Raw genomic sequence first — 18,578 nt, forward strand, 5'->3', positions numbered from 1 at the left:
CCAATTAGGGACAGTAGAAAGCTGCATGTCTGCATAAGGCACATGCTGCCAAGAGAGAAAAGCAAGGCAATTTGGATGTGGAACCTCGGACAGGCTTAGAATAGGAAACAGATCCATGAGTCATGACACTGTGGTTGAGATTTCTGCTTTAGCCATTCCAGCGTATGCTTGTTTTTCCCTAAAAGTCTTTACTCATTTGTTTTCTCTCTTCCGCCCAGTGAACATCTACTCATTCTTCAAAACCCAGAACTGTTGTTGTTTCTTGAAAAATGGAGATTATTCCAAAGTTCTTTTAGCCTTTGCAATGTGAAGGCATGTGTCAGGGTTGGGAGGAGTTGGGGAACAGCACCTCTTTCTTTTAACATCCAATTGATTGAGGCCAATGGGTCATCCTGCCTCCTGCCCTAAATATCCCTGAGAATGCTCAGAGAGGGCCCACATGTTCCCTAAGTCCATTCTGGTTATCCTGTGTGCCTTCCTGCTCTAGTCTGCTGCTCCCAGCTTCTTCATGATCACTTGTGATCATTTGCTAGCCTTTTTTTGTCCTTTTTACTCCAAAGCAAGAATACAGCACTTGCCCCTTACTCTCCAGTGCTTACCAACGCAACAAGAAGAGGTAATACTATTTAACAAATTTTGCTATGGAGGAAAGGATAACCTAAAACAAGATATCATGTATCACTATTCCTGAATTCTGTCATCATGTCCCTTAAAAGGCAGTGCTCTATGGGTTCCGTCTCTCCTGTGGCCCCAGCCTGCTGCCACTGGAGCAAGGGTCCAGGGTTCTTAATGCATGGAAGTCTTCATCTTATCCCCCACAAATCTACAGCCAAAAGAAGGAAACACCCATTGATGACAAGATAGACAATATAACAGTTGACAAGATAATTGATACAGCGTGCCCAATGTGAAGAGAGAATTTGTCACGGCTAGAGTAGTGAACCTTCTCCAGGTGAACCATCTGCCGTTGGAAGCTTCCTTCTGTCCAGGGCTCCTGCAAGGCTGGTGAGTAGGTACTTCTATCTACACATGACTGAAAAAGACTTACCAAAACCAATATATCCCTAAGGATACATTCTAAATTCTACCCAGGGAGCAGATGCTGCTCACAATTCTCTAAAACAAGGTCTTTTTTTTTTTCAACCCCAGATATATCAAGAATGGGACACAATCGCTGAGGAAGAAATTGTTGGCAGCTATCTTGAAAATACCTTTGGTTTCCCATTACATTTCTGATTTCTCTAGACAGTATTTGTAGTTCCCTTTTTGGTGTTCCTATTCTTGTAAGTTTATATAAACAGCAATAAGACTATAGTTCTTCTCACAGGATACTTTGTTATTTCTTAATGGGACTGTCTATCCTGTAGGCTATGAGCTATTTGAGGGCAAAGAATATTCTATTCATCTTTATATTCCTGGCACATGGTAGGCACTCAGTAATGCTGCTGCTGAATTGAATTGGCTGTGGGAAAAAAACAAAATGCTTCTCCTCAGTCAGCATTTGTTTTCTAGGATCTATTCCAATACATTTCCAACAAAAATATGAGATTTAAAAGATAGGCAGAGAGTGAATTGAACTGAATATTGCACAAAAACTCCTTGTCTTTAAAGGTGGAAACAAAATCCACCACCTTCCCAAGATAGCTGTTCTGTCTCACATCTTCTTGAAGCAATAAAATGATGAGTGCTGTGATCAGAGAGGACCCTCAGAAAATAAATAAAAACTCAGCTCTACAAATGTAGCCGTAAGCCAGGAGGATATGACGAAGGATATCATTATCATCCTGATATTTTTAGAAGTTCTTTGGTGACAGGTCAGATTTTTGAGAATCAGAAAATGATAAAAATAATCTTGTTATTCCACAAAGGAGGCTCTATATATATCAGGCCAATTTTGAACACTGCCTGAGAATGTTGAGAAAATATTTTTAAATGTTAGTGAAATGATAGGCTTTGGGGGCAGACCCAGCCTCGCTTTAGAAAAAGCTTTATCTTGGGGGGATTGAGAGATTTTAGTGATGTGAGCGTCATAAAGAATCAGTGGTGAGTGGGTGTAAGTTTTTGTTTTCCAATTTTCCAGAGGAGGGTCCACATGGGAAGAATTTCATGAAATTTACAAAAATCTGAAAATTGCTTTTGAAGCTATTACAGGTACCTGGGGAGTCCTTCTTGCCCCCACAGGCTGACTGCACTATCCAGATCTTAAGGGACCCTCATCTTTCCTAACTTCTAGGCTGCAGCATTCTGCAGAATTACTTCTGCAGCTTCCATTTGTAGCTATTGCTAAGCGGACCCATAGCTATATGGGATGTGGGGTTCTGGATTTCAGGTAGAAATGACCCTTTGTTTATTTGAGATGTTTGCTTCTTTAAATACTCAGCCATCTGACTCTCCAATTGTTTAGGATTAGTCATAAGTTAAGTAGGACAGGCAAGATGTTATAAATAGTTTATTGCATATCCATTCAAGAAATTTAGGCTAAGTTTATATATTTTACCTTCTGAAAGGAGAAAGCCTATGTGTTTATTTAAAGCATTGTAGTTTTTTTCTCATTTAGAATATATGAGTCTAATATAAAAATTGATTCTAGATGATTTATATGTAAGTTGCTCTTTTCTTCATACTTATTTTGCTACCTTTTTATTTCATGTGTTTTCTTAAGTATGACTTTGAGCCTTTAAAAGTATTTCCTTTATGTCTCTTTTGAATATTAAAAACAACATGAATTAAAAATAGAAGTCTACATATCAAGGAAACTTTGTATATATATTTCTTTGGAGTTAGGGGGTGATTTCTATCATTACTCTGAGTTTATTTTACTGAACAGTATATTTTTGAGAAAGTGGATCATACTATGACCAATAAGACTTGACTATAAATCTAAAATAATACCAAAATATAATACTGAGAAACATATAGGTGCCTAAAGGAAAATGTTGCATATTTCTACAGCAGGGCAATTAACCGTAGGACTTCTAAGAGGCCTATGTCACATACGGCCCACACATTCCTCCACCTGCCAAGCCTTTAAATTTAGGCACCAGAGATCACCTGCAAAATGCAAGCATGTTATCGGGAGGGGCAATACAATAATACGTACCATCTGGTGTTGTTAGTTATCAAGTCACTGGCCTGTCTCCTAAGCATAGCTCTGAGACAAAGGGAAAGAAGGAAGATATCTGAGGAGGCAATGTTGTTCTGGCCCACCTGGGGGAGAACCATGAAGTCCATCTCTGAGCAGCCAGCATCCCAGGAGGGAAAAGGAAGTCAGAGGGACCATGTGGGAGCCAGGAAGACCAGACTGACTTCACAAGGTTGCTACGAGGCTGCAATTACCCATGTGGCAGATCCACTCGGAGTAAGTAATATTTTCAGTGGAAATTTATGTAAGCTCTGTCCAGTGTTTCATGGAGTTTCTGCAGGTAAAGGACTGTGTGATAATATTTCCAGTAAACAACTTCTTCAGAAACTCTGCAGCCCAACAGTACCAAGCATGAGTTTGATGCAGGTAACTTGAGTGGACAACATATTCTGGGAAAACAGGTATTGGGAGTTCTCTTTGGCAGGTGTGAGTGGCATCTCAGAGTGTTCCTGGAGTTCCCACTCTGAATGGCTGCCTGTGCCGAAAGCATTCTCACTGCACCATGAGAGAGAAATGCAGAAGTGTCTCATCATGACTTGAGACTTGCAAAAGATGTTAAGAATCAGAGTGAGTCAAAGATAAGGAACAGTGCTCAGTTGGGGTCTAAATGGTCTCATCCAGTGCCCTTTGGATGCTGCACACTGTGTTGGTACCAATCACTTAGGATGAGTCTTTCCAGGTCCTTATGAGCCTCACAGCCTTGGTGAAGTGTGTTGTCAGATGGCTGATATTCATGACCCCAAGTGGAGAAGGAGGCTATAGTTTGCCAGCCTGCTCCATCAGATTCCCAAAAGGAGCTACCCTATAACCTCAGGGCAGTGCATTTATATAGACATCTTACTGAAGGATTGGCTCCTAGGCAGATAATTTTTCTTACTTTATCTTTCTGCTCAACAAAAAGCGTAATGTGGTGGGAGAGAAAATGACTTAGTGTGGTGAGGCAATGAATTTAATCTCATTCTAACAATTTAAAACTTATGTCATTCAGGACAATTAATTTAGTCTCATTTAATCCCATCTTTGAAATGCAGATGATCATAATAATTGCTTCAGAGGGCTGTTGAGAAGATAAAATAAGGTCAGGAGTGAAAATTTGACATTTATCAAAATGTTTGTGAGGTTCCTAGTGGCATGAACTGGCTCCTGATCAGACAGTCAGCTTGAATATATACCAGACTTTCTGAAGGGAAAAGTTCCAGGGTTCCTCCTGAGTAGACTAAACTTTGGGAGCACTTTATGAATTTTAGATATAAAAGAAATCTTAGAAATAATCTTGTATAGCCACCTTTTAAAAAATTATATTTAGAATTTAATTTTATGAAAGAAATGTCTGTATATACTTTTAAAATCAAATATTTATAATGAAAAGTAACAATTTCCTACCCCACTGTGTCTCAAATCCCATTCCCTAGAAGCTAATATCCTGATAAATTCAATGAATTCAATGTTATACGTTATCTAGTATGTACTGCTCTAATATATGAATATTTAGTTTATTACACTCACCATTTCTCTACCCATCCTCCCAATATAGTCTTATCACTACATTTAGTTTCTCCATGGGATAACTTTGTAACTGTAAAGTGTATACAATTTTATTTCTACATTTGTCATTGGGCTGTAATCCTTGATTCCACATTTTGATGAATCCTTGATTTTCACAACTTTGAAAGATGAGGCCATCCAACTTTTCCTTCACCCCTCTGCACTACTTCCCATGTTTTTATCATTTGAATTTTTATCTCTCTGTTGTTAAAAGTTGATGACATTTACATTTTATTTATGAGCACAATTGTGCCTCATGCCTTGTTTATAGGTTGTGTATAAAAGCTTAAAATCCATTAACAGCGTTTAGCTAAGTAAATGTGGTTTACTGTAGAATCAAGTGGAATACATTGATTAGTTTCCTGTTTTATACAATATTTTGTTTTTCCAAGAGTTTCCAATTGCCTTTATTTTTCTTCATAGCAATTTTGCCTTATCATTTACTTATGTCAAAATGTTAAAATTATATTAGCTATTCTTTTTTTATTTTATTATTATTATACTTTAAGTTTTAGGGTACATGTGTGGTCTAAGAGCTTGACTTTGAAACTGTCAAGATCAGGAACTCTCCATTCCCCAGGGACTCTCTACTGTCCCCCCCAGAAACTCTGTTCTTTCCTTCTGATCAACACTGGTTGACTTCTAGACTGGGGTTTATATTTTTTATCTTGAGATTTGCTTTTTTGCTTTTCTGGGTTGAATCTCCTGTTTCCTGGATCCCAAGACTTCTGTTTTCTTGATTTACTTGCTGGGCTGAGGCACACCCTCAAGTAGTTCCCTGACAACAGGGTTGCTTCTAGATGTGTGGGGCCTCAGATAAATATTTTTTTGTGGGACCTTTTTCTAAATAAATAATTTGACTAAGAAAATATTATAAAATTCATGGGCCCATGTGGGATATAGTGTTCTATTGAAAATCATTCAGAATAATGGATAGAGATAAGGTACTTACATATTCATTACTTAATCAGTGCATGTGAAAATTCTTTCTTCATAATGTCCAGGCACTATCTCTGTGTTCTTGGCTAATTCCATATCTCCAGTCATGAAAAAAAGTAGCAATACTGCCATTACTCACAATGCCAAGTTCTTGGAAACTTGTTTACAATGAACAATACAGATCTGTACTACTTTTGCTATACAATTTATTGAAGTCTGGTTATATTGTTATAGATGATGCTGCACCATGAATACTGGCTTTCAATGACTTTCTCAAAAGTTGTTGCTGTGCTTCATTGTTGATGACCAAAAATGCAAGTCTTATCCAGAGTATGCAAGAAAATGTGAACAATAATTTGTTTTCTGATTATGTTGAATTTACTCTTTATAATCTAAACATAGAGCATGTCTTCCAACTCTATCTTCTCTTAAACTCTATGCTGTAATTACTACATTCCTAGACAGTGACTCTTTTAATGTTAACTGCACTCCTGCCTTCCACTCACTGCCACCAGTGGAGAGGACTAAATGAATGAGAAGAGCAGCCTCACTGGCACAAGGAACGTCTCTCATCAGGAATGGCTTCAGCTGACCCAGGAGTGCTTGACATCCCCACATCTGTGGAGGCAGGAGAGGACATCAATTGGAAAAGCCCCTTGCTGTTGCAGAGCAAAGATCTTGAAAGCACCAGGCAGAGAAAGATGTAGCCATTGTCAAAAGACTGCCTGTCAGATGAATGGGGCAGTGGGATGACCACCCTGGGTATCAGTGGTAAAGTCAAATGGAGTAAAGGATGTCTGTTGCCACCCCAGCTGCACTTGGGTGCTGAAGATCAGAAGGGAAACTACAGAGCAAATCCAGATGAGAGCTGACCTAGGGGCTCACACATATAGTTCAGGCCAAGGTTCAGTGACGGACCATCATCAGTACTCAGAGCACTGAACTTGTCCTGGGTGTGATGTATTTGAGGGTCACTTAAAATCATCATATTGCTGCCATTTTGGCCACCCAATCTCACAGGATTCTGTGAAATAAATATAGCACTGGGCAGCAGAAGCAATCCACTTGTCAGGAATCCCTCTTGGAATCAGGGCTTGGCCAAGGACTTCAAGCCAACCATCCAAGGCATGAATCCCAGAACTCCTGGGGGCATCTGGCAACTTCATGTGCAGAATATATCTTCTCTGACTTAGTGTGGCTGATGATGAGAGGTCTGATGCTGGTTGAAGTTCTTGGTTTTCACAGGTATCTTTTAAATTTCTATCTTTCCTGCTAAACCTCCTCAGTATCTTCTATTATGGATGTATAGAAGTTTTATAGTGATGGGTCTAGATGTGTGTGTGCATGTCTGCATGTGTATGCACATATGTGAGTTGTCAACTTGAGCACTTGGGTACTTGATTGGCTTCTTAATTTGGATACTCATGTCCTTTGACTCCGGGATGATCCTTTGCGATAATTCTTTGATTTCTTTCTGTTTTTCTCTTTTTGTCACTCCTGTTGATCAGATGTGGGGCCTCTTGGACTGATCCTCGACACATCTTACCTTTCTCATTTTCTTACATCTTCTTGCCTTTGTTCTACAACATTGGTTTTATTATATTTTACCTAACATTGAATTTCAGGCTCATATATTTATTTTTCAGTAGTTTCTCCTTGTTAGCTAGTTGTACTTTGTTGATGCAATAATTTTTTTTACTACTCTTTCTAAGAATATTTATTAAAGAGTTTTTAAAGGTTAAATTGTGTTTCCAAATTATTTCTGTTCTTTCCAGTGTTGCATATGCTGCTTGTTAATCTTGGTTTCTCTCTTTTGTGTTGTAGATGTTCCTCAGAGATCTTTGGGCGTTACGTCACATTTAGGAGCCAGACAATAAGCTGATCTTGAGCTGTGTGTTGTGTGTGTGTGTGAGGCGGGGGTGGGAGGGTGGGGAACAGTGATTGTAGGCTGGCAGTTCCCTTTAATGTGATGTAGGGGAGTGGGCAATAATTCTGGGGACCCATAATTACCAGATTGGAGGTCTCTTCTCTGTGTTCATCCCATTTCTTTGGAGAAGAACCCTCTCATTACTTGCATAGTTGGTGTATTAGTTTTCTTGGGCTGTTATAATAAAGTATTACAGACTGGATGGCTTAAACAACAGAAATTCATTTTCTCACAGTTCTGGAGGCTAGAAGTCTAAGATCGAGGTGTTGGCAGTGTTGATTTCTTTTGAGGCCTTCCTCCATGGTTTGCGGACGGCTGCCTTCTCTCTGTGTCCTTATGCAACCTTTTCTCTGTGCATGTGCATCGCTGATGTCTCTCTGTGTGTCCTAATCTCTTCTTATAAGGACACGAGTCAGATCAGATAAGGGCTTACTCTAAAAGTCTCATTTTAACTTAGTTACTTCTTTAATGGCCCCATCTCTAAATGCAGTCACATTCTGAGGTACTGGGGATTAGGTCTTCAACATATAAATTTTGAGGAGAAAAATTCAGCCCATAACAGTGAGGTAGATGGATATCTGTTAGTCTTCAAATATGGAGAAGGTTTCAGAGTGGGAGATCAACTCTTGGGTGTTGAGTGGAGTTTCTTAACTTTGAGATTTTTGACATCTTGAGCTGTATAACTCTTTGCCAAGGGGGCTGTCCTGTGCATGGTAGGATGTTTAGCAGCATCTCTGGCTTCTAATCCCCAGGCGTCAGGAGCACCTCCCAATCATGATACTCAAAGATGTCTCCAAACATTGACAAATGTCCCCTGAGGGTGAGGCAAAATCATGCCAGTCCAGAATCAATCTGTGGCTTGCTCCGATGCTTAATTACAACTGGTGTTCCAGAATCCCAAGTCTCTCCAAGGTTCAGTAAGGTGCATGGCTGTATTTATTTCTTTGTTACTGTCTCCCTGTGGCTTCCTCCACCTTGTTTGATCAGTCACCACCTACCCAATGACACAATGTCTTCCCCTCTGGAAATGTATTGATGTCCAGCAGCCACAGTGGGTTCTTATAGTTAAAGAGCTTAGCCTTTGTTTTTAAAAATATCTTAGAAGGATGTTAAGAGGGCACATAAATATGGATGTATGGAGGGGTAATGCTCTATATTTAAGTAAAGACTCTCTACCCCACTCCCCAAATTATAAATGAGAAAATGGAGACTCAGGGAGAAGAAGCAATTTGCATACGGCTGCATTTAAAAATAGTAAAAAAAGGCGAGATTGAAACTCAGTTCAATTGGCACCCAGTCCAGGGCCATTGCCACTAACTTGACTCTGTGGCTTCAGTGTGACGACATTGGTAACATGGCTATTTTCTTCAGAAGTTTCCACTCTTTAAAGGAAAAACAACTCCGAAAAATTTATTGAATTAATAAACCCAGGCAACAGTAAAAGTTTTGGGGGAACATTTTACCCTAAGTTTTTGAATTTCTTTTAAAAATAAACTCCAATATTAATAAATGTTTAAAACTGGGATGGTTGAGAGTGGGTGGCTCTTATTCTCCATCCTCTGTTAAATGATTACAGGTAAAATAATGATTTCATTCATTCATTTATTCAATTTTTTTTTTAAAAAGCTATTACCTTAAACTCTTAGGATGAGGACAAGCCTTACAATGGTGTGTGAGTGTGAGTGTGTGTTCATGCATACACTCACATCCCAGTATCTTGAGTGTTGTGGGTGTGTGTGATGTCTGTGCATTTCTATGTGGTATGTATTCATATGCATGTGTATTGGGTACACTAAATTTGGGTTTGCACAGAAAAGAATAAACAGAATTGTACTGGAATAGTCCACCTAGTGCTTCCTCTAAGAACAGCACACATCTCATTCAGTTTTGCTGATTTTTATCTTCTGCATCCACAGAGCACTCTGAGGTCTTTCCTATCACCTTGACAATGGGGATTTGACCCCAACCACCTCCACCACAGTTGGACTGACAGGCAGCAGGTGCTGCCCATCAAAGACAGCTCTGAGGAGGCTTTCGGGAGACACCCAGGTGCCAGGCTGGTGTGAGAGAGTGGCATGATTGGGCTGCTAAAGGCACTAGATCCCAGGCTAGTAGGAGAAAGGGTGCTGTGAACTGGAGTCGCCAGAGATCCAGAAGAGGGACAGCTTCCTGGAGATGAGACTGCAAGGGAGAAAAAGCACAGCTTTAGAAGGAGAGTGGAGTTCAGTCATCTTCTTACCACATGGGCTCATTTGTTTTGTTTCTTCAAATATTAAAAATTTGATGATAGAATTTCTGTTTTCTTTTTCAATATCGCCCATAAGGCCCAGCAGATAGTTTCTGAATGCTAGTTGACCAATAGACATACCCTATTCTCTGTTCCAATAGTACTTACATGAGGATTTCATTCATCAGGCATTCAACAAATAGTTATTGAATGTCTGCTTTGTGACAAGCAGCATTTAACTCCAGTTACAACAGTGAACAAAACAGACAAAAATCCCTGCCTTTAATGAGGCTTACATCCTGGGGTGGAAGATAACAAGAAATCAGATAATTCAGTGAGATAGATTGTGAGTGCCAAGGAGAACAAGCAGAAAGGGAGAGTTCAAGTGTGCAGGAGAAAGCGGTTGAAAATTTTTGAGATAGTGGTCCGGGAAGGCCTGAGTGAAGATCTGAGTGAAGGCCTAAAGATTTCCTAGGCTGGAGATGAGAGGAACTTTCAGTTGGGATCACTTTGTATCAGACCCAGCACATCAACACATCGCCACCTACAAAGCGCGTGCTTTCGGGAAACATCTTTCTTTACTTCTCAGAAGAATCCATGTTCTTGCTTCTGTGTTAGCCAATTCCTTCTTGAAGCTCTGGCTCTGCCTCCAGCCCTTACCTTAGGTCAGATAATGACAATTGTAGTTACAAAGTGCTTAACTCTTCCGGAAGCACTGGATTCCACCATCCTGTCTCCTTCAGTATAGTCTGTAGTATGTCTGTAGTATAGTCTGCAGTATGTCTGTCTTACGCAGTTGAGATAAGGACTGAGATACGCCCTGGTCTCCTGCAGTACCCTCAGGCTTATTAGGGTGGGGAAAAATTCCACCCTGGTAAATTTGTGGTCAGACTGGTTCTCTGCTCTCGAACCCTGTTTTCTATTGTTTAAGATGTTTATCAAGGCAATACATGCACTGCTGAACATAGACCCTTATCAGTGATTCTGCTTTTGCTCTTTGCCCTGTGATCTTTGTTAGACACTTACTAGTAGCTCTGCTTTTTGCCCTTTGAAGCATGTGATCTTTGTGCCTACTCCCTGTTCTTACACCCCCTCCCCTTTTGAAACGCTTAATAAAAACTTGCTTCTCTGAGACTCAGGCGGGCATCACGGTCCTACTGATATGTGATGTCACCCCTGGCGGCCCAGCTGTAAAATCCCTCTCTTTGTACTCTTTCTCTTTATTTCTCAGCCAACTGACACTTACGGAAAATAGAGAGAACCTATGTTGAAATACTGGGGGCAGGTTCCCCTGATACCTCTTGTTCTTAACATGCCTTGAAGTCCTTGCTCTGTCCTCAGTCCTTATCATTGTTCAGATAATGTGAACTACACTTAGAAATCACTTAACTCTTTCAGAAGCCAAAGTGAGGACATCACATACATCTGTGCATTTAATCCTCACAGCAATACCTCTATGAGCTAGGTCCTGTTTTCCTCATTTCACAAATGAAGAAACTGAGACACAGAGAAGTTCCCTGAGCTACGTAGCCACATAACTAATAACCCACAGAGCTGGGACCTGGATCTGGGAAGGCATGGGTCTGTTAACCATGCTGTTTGACAGCTTCTTTGGCACCTTGGGCTGCTCCCAGTGGACCAACTCAGTTTGAAGATTTCTGACTGGTGTCTGTGTCCTTGCCATCCCAGCATTGTACCTGGCACACAGTGGACACCCAATATGCTCATTATCATCTTTATTTAACATGTCCATCTAGCCCAACAAGCTTGAGTGTGTTTTCTAAAATATGCATCCTCCCATGTATTTTCCCTGTTAAAAGCCCTCATTGACTCTGTCCACCAAGAACCACATCTCAGGTTCAGGAGCAGAGCTTTGCTGACTTGTCTAGCTTTACCTGTGAGAGCTTTCCTGGGTGCACAACTTCATACACTCTAGGAAACCACTTGTAGTTTCTGGAACACTGGGAACTTCCTCACAGCTTTGCTTATGTTGAGAGCACTCTGTCTAGAATGAGCCCCCTTCTGCTGCTCGTTGACCAGCTCCTGATCCTCTTTCCAGTCTCATGGCAGGCATTGCCTCCTCTGGGAGCTCTTCTCGAACCCTTCCTCCTTCCCCCACCAGAGGTAGATTCCCTCCTCTGTACCTGCAGAGTGCTCACCGTAAATGTTGTCTTTAATGTATCTTCCTCCAGTGGGCAGAGGATACCCCAAAGGCAGCAGGACATTCACCTGTTCATTTTTATCTTCACCTCTAGCACAGGCTCTAGGGCATAGTAGACAATGTTGGGGTTGAGTAATAACTGTTTTCAGTACTCTCTGGCTGGTTGGCATTCAGAGGTCAGAACTAAATTGGGGCCTTTCTCTGGATACAAGTGTATCAGCTGAGGGAAAAGTTACAGAAACAGAAGTCACCTGTGTCAGGTTGACTTTGGCAGGGTAACCTTTGCTGCCTGGCAGTCCCTTGGATAATGTAAGAAAATTTTGGCAAAACAGTGTTACCTGTGCTTGGCTTTGAGAATCCTCCCAAATGGTGGAGAAATAAGAAGCAAGACTCACAGCAAAGGCAGAATGCTAATCAGCTCCCTGTGTCTTGTCTTGTGTTGGAAGAAAAAGGAATCATGCAAATGTTGCCTAATTGTTTACTTCATTATGTGAGCCTGTTCCTCACCTCATTATGCATAGAATTTGCAAGTTGCTTTCTACCTTCCTCCCATTTCAAATAGCTGGTCTGAAACTTCAGCAGATTCATATTAATTAGCAAGCCTCCATATAGCAAATATTAATTTGGAAACTGATGTGAGGCATCAACATCAACTTATAATATCCATTATAGAATGAGAAAGTGCAAATCTTTCCCAGGCCCTAAGATGTGGGGAGGTTTGGCTCTATTTTGAGGATCTGCATAAGCACATTTGTTAGTAGGTTGTAACCACTGCTCCTGGGAATGGCCGCACTAAGGGTGGACAGAATGGATGTTGAGCATGGTTTTTACAGAAGAGGTGTAAGGATTAAAATTGATGAAGGAAACCCAGCAGCAAACAGAAGAATTACTATGGATAATGCTCAGGTAAGTTTCCAGGGATGCTCTGGCTGAGCCTGCTGGTTTAGTCTTCTCTTGAACAACATGAGCATAAACAGTGAGTATTCCTCATGTCACACCTTGTAGTCAGTGCTGAGGGAAGAGGCAAGCTGGTAGCATGGCATACATATGGGGTTCTCCCTTCAAAACCATGTGATGCTGTCCCACCCCTCCCCAGACTGAAAAGGAGGAGAGAAAGGGAAAGGAGGGGCTCTTTGGGAACCCCAACACCCCTCCACATATCAACTGGGAGACATCAGCCAAGTTACTTACCCATTCTGAGCTCCGCTTCTTCCTCTATGGAATGTGGATAATCACTTCTACTTCCTAGCAGAGTTCCAGGAGAGAGGATGAGAGAAAAAAAAAAAAAGAAAGAAAACACATAAAACTTCTAGAAGGATCATAAACAAGAGAAGCCATGATTGCACTTTTTTTGACCAAAAGAGAAGGAGCTGTAGTGCCCCGAAGTTCCCAAAGGAAAAGTCTCAGTGGTTAGTTCTGAGAACTGCTTAGCCCCTTTTAGTTCCTGTATTGGTCAGGGTTCTCTAGAGGCACAGAACTAATAGGATAGATGTATACATGAAGGGGAGTTTATTAAGGAGTATTGACTCACATGATCACAAGGTTAAGTTCCACAATAGGCCGTCTGCAAGCTGAGCAGCAAGGAAGCCAGTCTGAGTCCCAAAACCTCAAAAGTAGGGAAGCCGACAGTGCAGCCTTCAATCTGTGGCTGAAGATCTAAGAGCCCCTAGCAAAACACTAGTGTAAGTCCAAGAGTCCAAAAGCTGAAGAACTTGGAGTCTGATATTCAAGGGCAGAAGGCATCCAGCACAGGGGAAAAGCGAAGGCCAGCAGACTCAACAAGTGTTCTTATCTTCCAACTTCAGCCTGCTTTTATTCTAGCCACACTGGCAGCTGATTAGATGGTGTCCAACCAGATTGAGGGTGGGTCAGCCTCTCCCAGTCCACTGACTCAAATGTTACCTCCTTTGGCAACACCCTCGCAAACACACTCAGGAACAATACTTTGCATCCTTCAATCCAATCAAGTTGACACTCAATATTAACCATCACAGTTCCCCTAGAAGATTTGTGATAAAACCTCAGCAGATACAAATGTGATTGGCATTTTTGTATTTCATAAAAAACCTAAAACCCCAATTTTCAGCCATTGTTAATGTTTATTCTTCATCTTCTTCTTGGTTCTTAGTCTACTACTTTGCTCAAAGAAGCTAGGGGCTTAGTATTGGAGAGTTGATGTGGCTTCAAGGGCTCGACATTGCTTTGGGGATGTGAATGAAACTTGCATGGACACAAGGGCCCTGCATTGAGCCATCTCTTTCTTGGTGCTCCCAACCCCATTCTGACCAGGTTCACCTCGCTCTGTAACAGGGGTTGGCCTGTATGTGGGACAATGGGTGCCTCACCAGTACAATGCTCTTTGATCAGGAGCTGCCCCCATGATTAGATGCAGAAATGACAGCAGGAAGGAAACAACAGCTCTTTTAAAGAAATCCAGACCACCCAGCCTCAGGCAGTTTGGTGAAGAACCGTCTCTTTCCCCCATCTATGGAAAGTTCAAGGGCCCAGGAAGGTGGCTTTTTAAAAAGCACTCCAAAAGCCAAGTAAATATATTTGTGCATTTTGTAAATTAAGACCAGTGGAGTGACACACTGTTTGTAAGTGCTTGAAGGGTGTAAACTTTAAAAAGCTGAGAGGGAAGGCTGAAGGGCTGCAGAAGAAACTGTGTCTTAGAGTATCTAGTGGAACAAGATGAACACAAAATTATCAAGGAAATTAAGTCTGGAAGAGGCCTGCTCATCTGGGGCTGGCCTCCTGGGAAGGCATGAAGACAGCTGTATCTGTGCTGTCCCCATCTCCTTGTTGCAGGAAGTCAGGGACCCTGAACGGAGGGACCAGCTGGAGCCACAGCAGAGGAACATAAATTGTGAAGACTTCATGGACATTTATCAGTTCTCAAATAATACTTTTATAATTTCTTACGCCTGTCTTTACTTTAATCTCATAATCCTGCTATCTTCGTAAGCTAAGGATGTATGTCGTCTCAGGACCACTGTGATAATTGTGTTAACTGTACAGATTGATTGTAAAACATGTGTGTTTGAACAATATGAAATCAGTGCACCTTGAAAAAGAACAGAATAACAGCGACTTTTAGGGAACAAGGGAAGACAACCATAAGGTCTGACTGCCTGCGGGGTTGGACAAAAAGAGCCATAGTTTTCTTCTTGCAGAGAGCCTATACATGGATGTGCAAGTAGGAGAGATATTGCTAAATTCTTTTCCTAGCAAGGAATATTAATATTAATACCCTGGGAAAGGAATGCATTCCTTAGGGGAGATCTATAAATGCCTGCTCTGGGAGTGTCTATCTTATGCTGTTGAGATAAGGACTGAGACACATCCTGGTCTCCTGCAGTACCCTCAGGCTTATTAGGGTGGGGAAAATCTCTGCCCTGGTAAATTTGTGATCAGACTGGTTCTCTGCTCTCTAACCCTGTTTTCTGTTGTTTAAGGTGTTTATCAAGACAATAAGTGCATAGCTGAACATAGACCCTTATCAGTAGTTCTGCTTTGCCTTTGTCCTGTTCCCTCGGAAGCATGTGATCTTTGTTTTGCTTTTTGCCCTTTGAAGCATGTGATCTTTGTGCATACTCCCTGTTTTACACCCTCTCCCCTTTCGAAACCCTTAATAAAAAACTTGCTGGTTTGAGCCTCAGGCAGGTATCACAGTCCTACCAATATATGATGTCACCCCTGGCGGCCCAGCTGTAAAATTCACCTCTTTGTACTCTTCCTCTTTATTTCTCAGCCAGCTGACACTTATGGAAAATAGAAAGAACCTACATTGAAATATCCAGAAGCAACTAAGTTATAGATAATTGTAATTAAAAAAATAATAATTTCCAGCCAGTTTGCTATGAGTAATAATTCGTGTTACCTTAGGAGAATCTGACAGGTCCCTAACAGCCTGTGGTATAATCGAGGCTCCTACCAGGAAGTGATGGACTTACTAATCATGAAGGGAAAAAGGTATACATATGCTCTTGAATTTTACTTTTAATTAGCAGTTCATTACCAATTAGCACTTAATTACTAATCATCTTTAATCATTGTTTTTAACCTCTCCTTAAGATGCAAAATTCCCCTTTGAGTGTACCTGTTTTCAGTTAAATTAATAAATTAGACTAAGAATAGGGGTTTCAACAAGGAACTAGTCTTTAAGTGAGCATTTACTAAGAAGAGATACTTTAGCCAAATGGATAATTCCCATAAAAACGTCCCTATTCCTAAGTAAAAACATAGCTTTGTTTGAATAAACATGGAGGAACTTACACATATAAAATATATATTGTGTAAGTGAAAGAAACCAATCAGAAAAGGCTCCATACTGTGTGATTCCAACTGCATGTCTTTCTAGGAAAAAAGCAAAATTACAGAAACTAAAAGGATGAATGGTTCCAGGGGCTGAGGGGAGGAAGGGATGAATAGGGGAAGTGCAGGGGACTGTTAGGGCAGTGAAACTGTTGTGTATGATACTGTAATGGTGGATACATGACATTATGCATTTGTCAAAACTCACAGTATATAAAATGCCAACAGTGAACCCTAATGAAAACCATGGGCTTCAGTTAATAATAATGCGTCAATATTGGCTCATCAATTGAAACAAATGCAAGATGTTAATAATAGGGGGAAACTAAAGGAAGGGGTGGTATTGGGGTGGGGAGAAAGAATCTATAAGAACTGTCTACTTTCTGCTCAATTTTTCTGTCAATCTAAAATTGCTGTTATAAAATAAAGTCTATAAATTGAAAAAAAAATCTTCAGTCAACTAGGTGGCTGAAAGCTTCTAATATTAGAAGAAAAACCTAGTGAGTACATTTATCTTATTCTTTTATTTCATTAATAAACACTTATTGCGACTGAGCACAGAAGGGTAGGCTTGGAGGACCTGAGATCAGACAAAATTGCCACCTTCAACAGTACCAAGCAATACATTATTACTCCAACAATAACAATGACAAATGTTTATTGAACACTTATAACTAGGCCCTGAGTGCACTATCTCATTTACTCCCACAAGAGAAACAAATAAGGAGACTTACATTTTATATTGGTTTGACAAAAAAAGGAAATGAGTTTGGAAAATTTAAATAAATTGCCCAAGGTCATCCAGCTAGAAAGCAAGAGTCAGACCTGTATTCAGGTAGCTTGACAAATGTCATACTTAGAAGTCTAGTGTGTCCCCTAATGTGTCCCCACAGAAAAGTGTCATAAAGCTGCTTCGAAGTGCTTTGTTTTTAGTGAAATATTTAAGTAAAGATATTAGAACAAATTCCATTACAAACAAGAATCAGATATGCTGCTTACCTTAGTCAGTTCGTGATGCCAAAAAAAAAAAAAAAAATACCATAGACTAGGTGGCTTCAGTAACAAACATGTATTTCCCACAGTTCTGGAGGCTGGGACATCCAAGATCAAGGTGCCAGTGGATCCAGTGTCTGGACAGGGCCTTCCTCCTAGTTTGCAGATGGATGACTTCTCATTGTATCTTCACGTGGCCAAGAGGAAGACAGATCATCTCTTCTGTCTCTTTTTATAAGGGCACTAATCCCACTCAGGTGGTTTCCACCCTCATGACCTAATTACCTTCCAAAGGCCCCACCTCCAAATGCCATCACATTGGGGATTAGGCTTCAACATACGAATTTTGGGGGCACACAAACATTTAGTCCACAGCACTGTCCTACTTCAAAAAGCAGAATAGCACTTTTATAGAATAAATCTATCAGGTTATATAATTGTATTTCTCCATTCAAATAAAAAACATCCCTTTATTACAAGTATCACTGTTTCTGGAAAGACAAAAGTACATTAGCACAGGGCAAAACTTTATAACTATTAGGAATTACAGTACAAAGAAAACAAGTTGAAAAATGAGGTGAGGGTCAAATATGAACCTGTATTTAACCTTATATGAATAGGAGAATTAAACATCACCGCTGCTTAGGGCCGTTAAGTCTTTTTCTATTATCCTGGCAATGTTGTTGCTCAGATCACTCCTAAAATGCAAAAAGATTAGTGACTGTGGAAAATCAGATCCTTTCTTTTTCAGACATAGGTTTCCCACAATCACACTTCAAGGACTCATTGGCTTTCACAGTTATGAGACCATCTTGAATTGATGTAGCCTTTCTCCTAAGTAGGACACACATAGTCAGTCCCCAACAACAAATATGTACTATGCATAAGCAGTATATTAGGAGTCATGGACTAAAAGAAGTGGGAGGTAAGTTCATAACAGAACTGGGGGACAGACAGATACACACACACACGAACAAAAATAACTAGCTCTCAAAATGGAAGAGAATGTTCTACAGATGGATAACAGAAGCCTTGAAGATGAAAAGATCTTGCTCCAAGGTTTGCGAAAGGTCTGAACCCACAACCTGTAACATCTTTGAAATCCACAGCTCTGAATGTTGGCCTCCCAAGTTTCTGTCCACCTCTGTAGCCCTCATTGCTTGTTATTTCTTGAAAAACTGACTTTCCCTTATGAAAAGCCCAACTTCATCCATTGCAACCAGTTTTGTCTAGGACACGCTTGCCTACTCGAAGAGCGTTCTCCTTTGCAAGGTAGGTCCATGGATTTCCACTGGGCTACATTTCTGTAAAGACTAACTTCTTCCTCTGA

The sequence above is a fragment of the Symphalangus syndactylus genome, chromosome 7 (assembly GCF_028878055.3).
Source record: "Symphalangus syndactylus isolate Jambi chromosome 7, NHGRI_mSymSyn1-v2.1_pri, whole genome shotgun sequence".
NCBI lineage: Eukaryota > Metazoa > Chordata > Mammalia > Primates > Hylobatidae > Symphalangus > Symphalangus syndactylus.